Here is an 8,495-nt window from a genome sequence, read left to right as displayed (position 1 = left end):
AAACTGCCTTGGTATATGTGTGAGAAATACAAAGAATTCCATATTTCATGAAGAAACAGTGATGCCCATGGTGGTCATGGCGACCTCATTCAAAAGGACTTATGCCAGGACTGTTACAGTCAGTGCTCCTGAAGCCATGGCAGGCCACTGTCGACACACGCCTCCACCAGAGACTCCTGAACACTCACTGGCCTCTCTCGTGGCCTCACTGCTCCTTGCTCCTGGGTCCTGGCGCACACAAGGTTGTGTCTGTGCCTTCCAAGTGTCTGTTTCCCTTGTCCTGTGGAAGCTCCATAACCAAACCCACTGGCCTCCAGAATCAAATACGCTGGGAGTTCTCAGTCCCTCTGCTGGATCCACAGGGTGGGAAATCTGTTTTGGGTCCTAGAACTTTCATAACAGTGGGAGGACTTCTTTGGGATAATTGTTCTCTAGTTTATGGGCTGTCTGCTTCCAAAACCTACGGGAATCAGTAAAAGCAGTGCTAAGAGGGAAGTTGATAGCAATACAAGCCTACCTCAACAAAGAAGAAAAACGTCAAATAGACAGCCTAACTCTACACCTAAAGCAGTTTGAAAATAAGTTAAAAAAATCCAAACTCTAAGTTAGTAGAAGGAAAGAAATCATAAAAATCTGAGCCAAAATAAATGAAAAAGAAATGAATGCAGCAATAGTAAAGATTTACAAAACAAAAAGTTGGTTCTTTGAGAAGATAAACAAAATTGACAAATAATTAGCCAGACTTATCAAGAAAACAAAGGAGAAAAATCACATGAAGAAAATTAGGAATGAAAAAGGGGAGTTTACCACAGAAAACACAGACATACAAAGGATCATAAGAGACTATTATGAGCAACTGTACGGTAATAAAATGGACAACCAGAGGATATGGACAGATTCTTAGAAAAGTTCAACCTTCCACGACTGAACCTGGAAGAAATAGAAATTATGAACAGGACTATTACAAAAACTGAAATCAAAACTGTGATCAAAAACACCCAAAATCACACAGCTCAGGGACAGATGGCTTCACAGGTAAATTCTATGAAACATTTAGAGAAAAGCTAATACCTATCCTTCTGAAACTCTTCACAAAATATGCAGAGGAAGGAACACTTCCAAACTCCTTCTATGACAGCACAACCTCCCTGATACCAAAGCCAGACAAAGATATCACAAAAAAAGAAAATAACAGGCCAATGACACGGATGAACATAAATGCAAAAATCACCAACAAAATTCTAGGAAACAGAATGCAACATCACATTAAAAAGATCACAAGTATGATTAAGTCAGATGTATTCCAGGGATGCAAGGATTCTTCAATATATGCAAACTGATCAATGTGATACACTATATTAACAAACTGAAAAACAAAATCCAAGGGATAATCTCAATAGATGCAGAAAAAGCTTTTGACCGATTTCAGCACCATTTTATGATAAAAACTCTTCAAAAATAAGTATAGACGTAACCTGACTCAACATAGTAAAGGTCATACATGATAAACCCACAGCAAACATTATTATAAATAGTGAGAAAATGAAAGCACTCGCTATAAGATGAGGAACAAGAGAAGGGTCCCCACGCTAGCCACTATTATTCAAATACTTTTGGAAGTGCTAGCTACGGCAATCAGAGAAAAGAAATAAATAAAAGGAATCCAGATTAGAAAGGAAGAGGTGAAACTCACACTATTTGCCGATGACATGATACTGTACATAGAAAACCCTAAAGATAACATCAGAAAATAACTAGAACCAATCAGTGAATTTAGTAGTTGCAGGATACAAAATCAATACACAAAAATCACATGCATTCCTATATATTAACAATGAAAAATCAGAAGGAGAAATTAAGGAATCAATCCCATTTACCATTGCAACTAAAAGAATAAAATACCTAGGGATAATCCTACCAAAAGAGGCAATAAAACTGTATACAGAAAAGTATAAGACACTGATGAGATATCAAAGATGATATAAACAGACAGAAGGATATTCCATGCTCCTGGGTTGCAAGAATCAACATTGTGAAAATGACTGAACTACCAACTGCAATCTACAGATTCAATGCAATCCCTATCAAATTACCAATGGCATATTTCATGGAGCTAGAATAAAAAAAATTTCACAGTTTGTATGGAAACACAAAAGACCCTGAATAGGTAAAGTAACCTTGAGAAAGAAGAATGGAACTGGAGGAATCAACTTACCTGATCTCAGAGTATACTACAAAGCTACAGTCATCAAGACAGTATGTCACTGACACAAAAACAAAAGTATTGGCCAGTGGAACAAGAGAGAAAGCCCAGAGAAAAACCCACACACATATGGGCACCTTATCTCTGACAAAGGAGGCAAGAATATGCAATGGGAACAAGACGGCATCTTCAAGAAGTTGTGCTGGAAAACTAGACAAGTAAGTGCAAAAGAATGAAATTAGAAAACTTCCTAAAACCATACACAAAGGTAAACTCAAAATGGACTAGAGACCTAAATGTAAGACCAGAAACTATAAAACTCAGAAAAAAACACAGGTAGAACACTGAAGGACATAAATCGTAGCAACATCCTCTATGACAAACCTCCTAGAATAAAGGAAATAGAAACAAAAATAAATAAGTGGGAGCTAATTAAATTTAAAAGATTTGCATAGCAAAGGATACTATAAACAAGGTGAAAAGACCACCCATGGAATGGGAGAAAATAACAGCAAAGGCAACAACTGACAAAGTATTAATTTCCAAAACATACAAGCAGCTCAGACACGTCACTACCAGAGAAACAAACAACCCAGTCGAAAAGTGGGCAAAAGTCCAAAACAGATATTTCTCCAAAGAAGACATATGGATGGCTAATAAACACATGAACAGATGCTTGACATCACTCATTATTAATGAGTGTTAGTCGCTCAGTCGTGTCCAACTCCTTGCAACCCCATGAACTGTAGCCTGTCAGGAATTTTCCAGGCAAGAATATTGGAGTGGGTTGCCATTTGCTTCTCCAGGGTATCTTTCCAACCAAGGGACTGAACCCGGGTCCCCCACACTGCAGGCACACTCTCTACCCACTAAGGCATCAGGGAAGCTCATTATTAGAGAAACACAAAGCAACACTACAATGTGATATCACCTCACACCAGACAGAATGGGCATAATCAAAAAATCCAAACAACAAGTGCTGGAGAGGGTGTGGAGAAAAGGGAAGCCCCATGCACTGCTGGTCGGAATGTAAATTGATAGAGCCACAATGGAAGGCAGTATGGCAATTCCTCAAAAAACTAGGAATAAAACCACCATATGACCCATCAACCCCACTATTAGGCATACATCCTTCAAAATCCAAACCTAAAAAGACACACGCACCCCAGTGTTCACTGCAGCACTATTGACAACAGCCAAGACATGAAAGTAAGCTAGATGTCCATGGACAGAAAAATGGAGAAAGAAGCTTTGGTGTACACATACAATGAAATACTACTCAGCCATAGAAAAACAGGAATGCATCTGAGTCAGTTCTAAGAAGGTGGATGAACCCAGAGCCTGTTATACATAGTGAAGTAAGTCAGAACGAGAAAAACAAATATACATTAACACACATATGTGGAATCTATGGAAGGATGGTACTGATAAACCTATTTGCAGAGCAACAATGGAGATGCAGATATAGAGAACAGATTTAGGCACAAATGTGGGGGAGAAGAGGGAGTGGGTGAGATCAATGGAAAGAGAGTAACATGGATACATATACACTAACATATGTAAATAGAGAGCCAATGGGAATTTGCTGGATGACTCAGGGAACTCAATGCTGACTCTGTAATAACCTAGACAGGTGGGAATGAGCGGGAAGTGGGAGGGATTCAAGAGGGAGGGGACATATGGACACCTACACCTATGGTTAATTCAGGTTGATGTATGACAGAAATCAAACCAATACTATAAATAAGAATGAATCAATGAAAAAATATTTTTTAAAAAGCTAAAATTCATTATTTGGAAATTATTTAGAATGTCACAGTTGAGAGAAAAAAATAAAACTTAGTAAGTGGTCTATTGCCCTCCAGGTTCTGTTCTCTTCATTTTTAAAAAGTATGAGATAAGGGAGTTAATGTCTTCATGATACTGTCTCTGCTGTTCTGTTTATAATTATACAATGGTTATGCTACTTTCCATAATGATGAGCGTGCTCCACTAATGTTGGTCACAGGAAACACATGTTGAGGCCTTCATTTGGACCAGGAACTTCTATGTGATGTGTGCAGGTTGACATGAAAGCCCAAGGTCTTTCATGCACTTTGGAGACACTGTGTTCAATCCAAACACAGATTCATACACAGTAATGTTTCCTGCAGATGGACATGTTGACCTGTCTTTTGATCCAGAGGACACTAGACACGGCACTGTATTCCAGATTGGGGGTCAGATACAACACGTCTCTGCTTCTTTCTGGCCTGGGCACTGATCTGATTCAGCTCTTGCCAGGAAGGTGACTTTGGGCAAATTCATTCACTCGTTAACTGCTATGTGTTTCTGCTTCCCCAGCTGCTGAAAAGGATGGTAGCAGTAAAAATGCTTAACCTCATCGTGTTGCTCTGAGTACTCAAAAGATTTTATTATACGTGTACACATGGAGAGCTAACCACGGTTCAGAAGGGTGAGCTTATCTCCTTGCCTCTCTTCACTTCCGTTTCTGCTTGTACTCACATTCCCTTGTCCCTGCCCCACCATTTCCCCCTCCCAGCCAACTCCACTCTCTCTCACCTGTGCCCCATCCTCAGACTCTACATCCAAAAACATGGCTGAAAAATCTCATGATTTGCCTCAGAAAATATCCATACCATCACCCTTGGATTAAAAAAATCATGAATATTAGCGGAAGAAATCAGAAACTTGCTAAAACTGGTTGTGTGAAAACTACACAAGAAATAAAGCATTATTGGTGAAAGTTTGACTATGAACATTTTCATATCTTCATCAGATTCAGATTTTCAGAATTCAATACTGGAGGATTATACTTGATAGAAATAATGGCAAAAAATAAAAATAAAAAAACCATGTTATGAGGTTTCTTGGCCTTTAAATATCCCTCTACAAGGTTTTTAAAACTTTATATACTCATGTTCTATTACTGTCCTGTGCCCACTTATTTCCTATCATTATACAGATCATGTGAAGGGGTCATTAGACCTGTATCTTCATAGAGAATATGCATTAAACGTTTCCATACAAGCACACAATGAAACCTCAGTGTTGCATTTAGGCTTCACAATATCCCCATAAGAAGAGGCGAATACTCATTATGCTGAAAAAAAAAAATCCTTCCCCCGTCCCCCCATGCCTAATACACTCTGTTCTTGAGGCCCTGAAGGGCTGAATTGACAGTGCTAGGTCCATGCAGTGAGTCAAAGGTGCTGCTGACACTGTGTCCATGGAACAGGGAAATGTGGAACAGCAATAATATTAACAACAGTAATGACAGCAGCTAGAATTGACTGGAACGTACCATATGTCAAATATTGTTCTGATGATCTCCCATGTCTTAACATGGTCAGTGTTCTATACTGCCCCATGAAGTAGTTAACTTTACTCCAAGCTAATGGGGCTAATGGAGGAATGAGGCACAGAGACGCTAAGTCACTTGCTCAGTGTCACCCAGCAGTAAGGGAGCCACTGTTCTGGACGTGTTGTGGAACATTGTGTGCTTGTATTTATTCAGTCAAGGGTAAGATCCAACGGCTATGGCAAAATATGCAGAATAACAGCTACCACATAACACAAATATATATCACATTATGGAAAGGCACACTAAATAGAAATCTGATTTCTTCAGAAATCTTTCAGATATAGGCTTGGCAAGACTGGAATCAGGATGTTTTGTAGAAATGATGGTCTGAGAGCCTCCTGAGAACAGCAGACAGAATGGCAGTGAGTCTGCTAGACTGGAGGTCGTGGGTTTGTGTGTCAGAGAAGGCAGTAAACCCCTGTCACCTACACAAGCTCCCAATGGAGACAGAGCATGGAAGTAGGCAACATAAGACCATTCCTCTGCTCTGGTAGTGCCCAGACAAGTTGTCCTTGTCAATCAGAACTGAGGGATTCTAAAAAAAAAGAAAGAAAGAAAATACTGCAGATTTCACGACCTTCACTCAGAGAATCTCACAGCTACAAGAGTGCCCTAGAATCTGTGAGTTTTCACTCGGCTTGGGAAACTCTCAGGGACTTTATTAAACCCCTTTAGTACCGAGACTGTCAGCAAAATAAGGGAAATAGTGATCAGAACAGATATTAGAAAAAAAATAGAGATTATCGACAAAACCCAAAGGTGGCTCTGTCAAAAGTTCAATACAAATTCATAAACTTCTACTCATATAGACCAAAAAAGGCAAGAAAGCTAAACACAACACTTACAAATATTGGGAGTAAAATAGGTTTCAGATCCCACAGAGATTAAAAGGATTCGACGACTGATTCTACATAACTACATCAGGCAATTTTGGTGAAAGGAAATAACTAACTACGTTGAGCAAAAAAGAAATTGATAATCTGTTTAAAAACCGAGCTTGTAGTTGAAAAACGTGCAGAAATCTCCAGGCCCATGTGGTACCCCTGGCACAAAAGAGAAAGGGAGGGAAAAAGTGGGTAGGGACAGAGAAAAGGTGAATATATTCTAATACAATCAGTTACTCAAGGTAAATTGAGCCAAATCCAAGCAATGTGATGAAGCCATTGGGTTTTATTTTCTCATTGTCCTCCAGCTTCCCCGTCCTGCCTCCCTCCTTTGCCCCAGTTGCTTTCGCCTTCTTAAGTCCTGCCCTCCATCAAGACTAGCATGATTATGAGGCATGATTCCCACATTAAAACTGATATCCACTGGCTGACTGACATTCAGCATGGATGCTATCATCCCTGCAGCTGGTATACTCAAGCTCTCTGTCTCTCATCATACCAGAAGGTTTCACTCCTAATTTCAGGTATAGCTAGGAGAGACTGGGCAGAGCACATGTTGGAGCCTTGAGCCCTTCATCTGTGAAATTTGGATGACCACAAATTGTGGAAGAAACAGAGATAGCATCACCAGACCCCTTTCAATGAGTGCTAAGCCCACTGAAACATCCCAAACCCAGAGTATCACAGGAATCCTTGACATTCAGAAGCATGTCAGGTGGATTTCCCTGCCAGGACTGTGGCATTTATTGTTCCTTCTGCTTGGAGTGCTCTTCCCTTAGGTAGCAATACGGCCTGCTCCCTCACTTCCTCCAGATCTCTGCTTAATTGCCATCTTTCAGGGAGACTTTCCCTCATTATCTTGAGTAAAATAATGATATCATACCTACACACACCCTTTCCGTGATCTAGCAACTCATGTCCATCGAGTCTGTGATGCCATCCATCTCATCCTCTGTCGTCCCCTTCTCCCCCGTCTTTGATGTGCATCTCTCTAATAATTAGTGATGTTGAGCATCTTTTCATGTGTTTTTTGGCCACTTGTATGTCTTCTTTGGAGAAATGTCTGTTTAGATCTGCCCATTTTTGATTGAGTTTTTATTTTGTTTTGTTTTTTTTTTTTTTTTTTTTGATACTGGCCTACATAAGCCCTTTGTATATTTTGGAGAATAATGCCTTGACCACTAATGAGGTTTGTGACATTACACAGGAGGCAGTGATCAAGACCATACCCAAGAAAAACAAATGCAAAAAGGCAAAATGGTTCTCTGGGGAGGCCTTACAAATAGCTGAGAAAAGAAGAGAAGCTAAAGTCAAAGGAGAAAAGGAAAGGTATACCCATTTGAATGCAGAATTCCAAAGAATAGCAGGGAGAGATGAAAAAGCCTTACTCAGTTATCAGTGCAAAGGAATAGAGGAAAACAATAGAATGGGAAAGACTAGAGATCTTTTCAAGAAAATTTGAAATACCAAGGGAGCATTTCATGCAAAGATAAGCACAATAAAAACCAGAAAAGGGATGGACTAACAGAAGCAGAAGATATTAAGAAGAGGCGGCAAGAATACACAGAAGAACTACAGAAGAAAGATCTTCATGACCCAGATAAACACAATGGTGTGATCACTCTCCTAGAGCCAGATATCCTGGACTGTGAAGTCAAGTGGGCCTTAGGATGCATCACTATGAACAGAGTTAGTGGAGGTGATGGAATTCCAGTTGAGCTCTTTCAAATCCTAAAAGATGATGCTGTGAAAATGTTGCCCTCAATATGCCAGCAAATCTGGGAAACTCAGCAGTGCCCACAGGAGGGGAAAACGTCAGCTTTCATTCCAATCCCAAAGAAAGGCAATGCCAAAGACTGTTCAAGCTACCACACAATTGCACTCATCTCACATGCTAGCAAAGTAATGCTCAAAAGTCTCCAAGACACGCTTCAACAGTACCTGAACTATGAACTTCCAGATGTTCAAGCTTGATATAGAAAAGGCAGAGGAACCAGAGATCAAATTCCCAACAGCTGCTGTACCATGGAAAAAGCAAGAGTTC

Source organism: Cervus elaphus, chromosome X (genome assembly GCF_910594005.1).
Source record: "Cervus elaphus chromosome X, mCerEla1.1, whole genome shotgun sequence".
Lineage (NCBI taxonomy): Eukaryota > Metazoa > Chordata > Mammalia > Artiodactyla > Cervidae > Cervus > Cervus elaphus.
Note: the sequence above shows the minus strand (reverse complement) of the source record.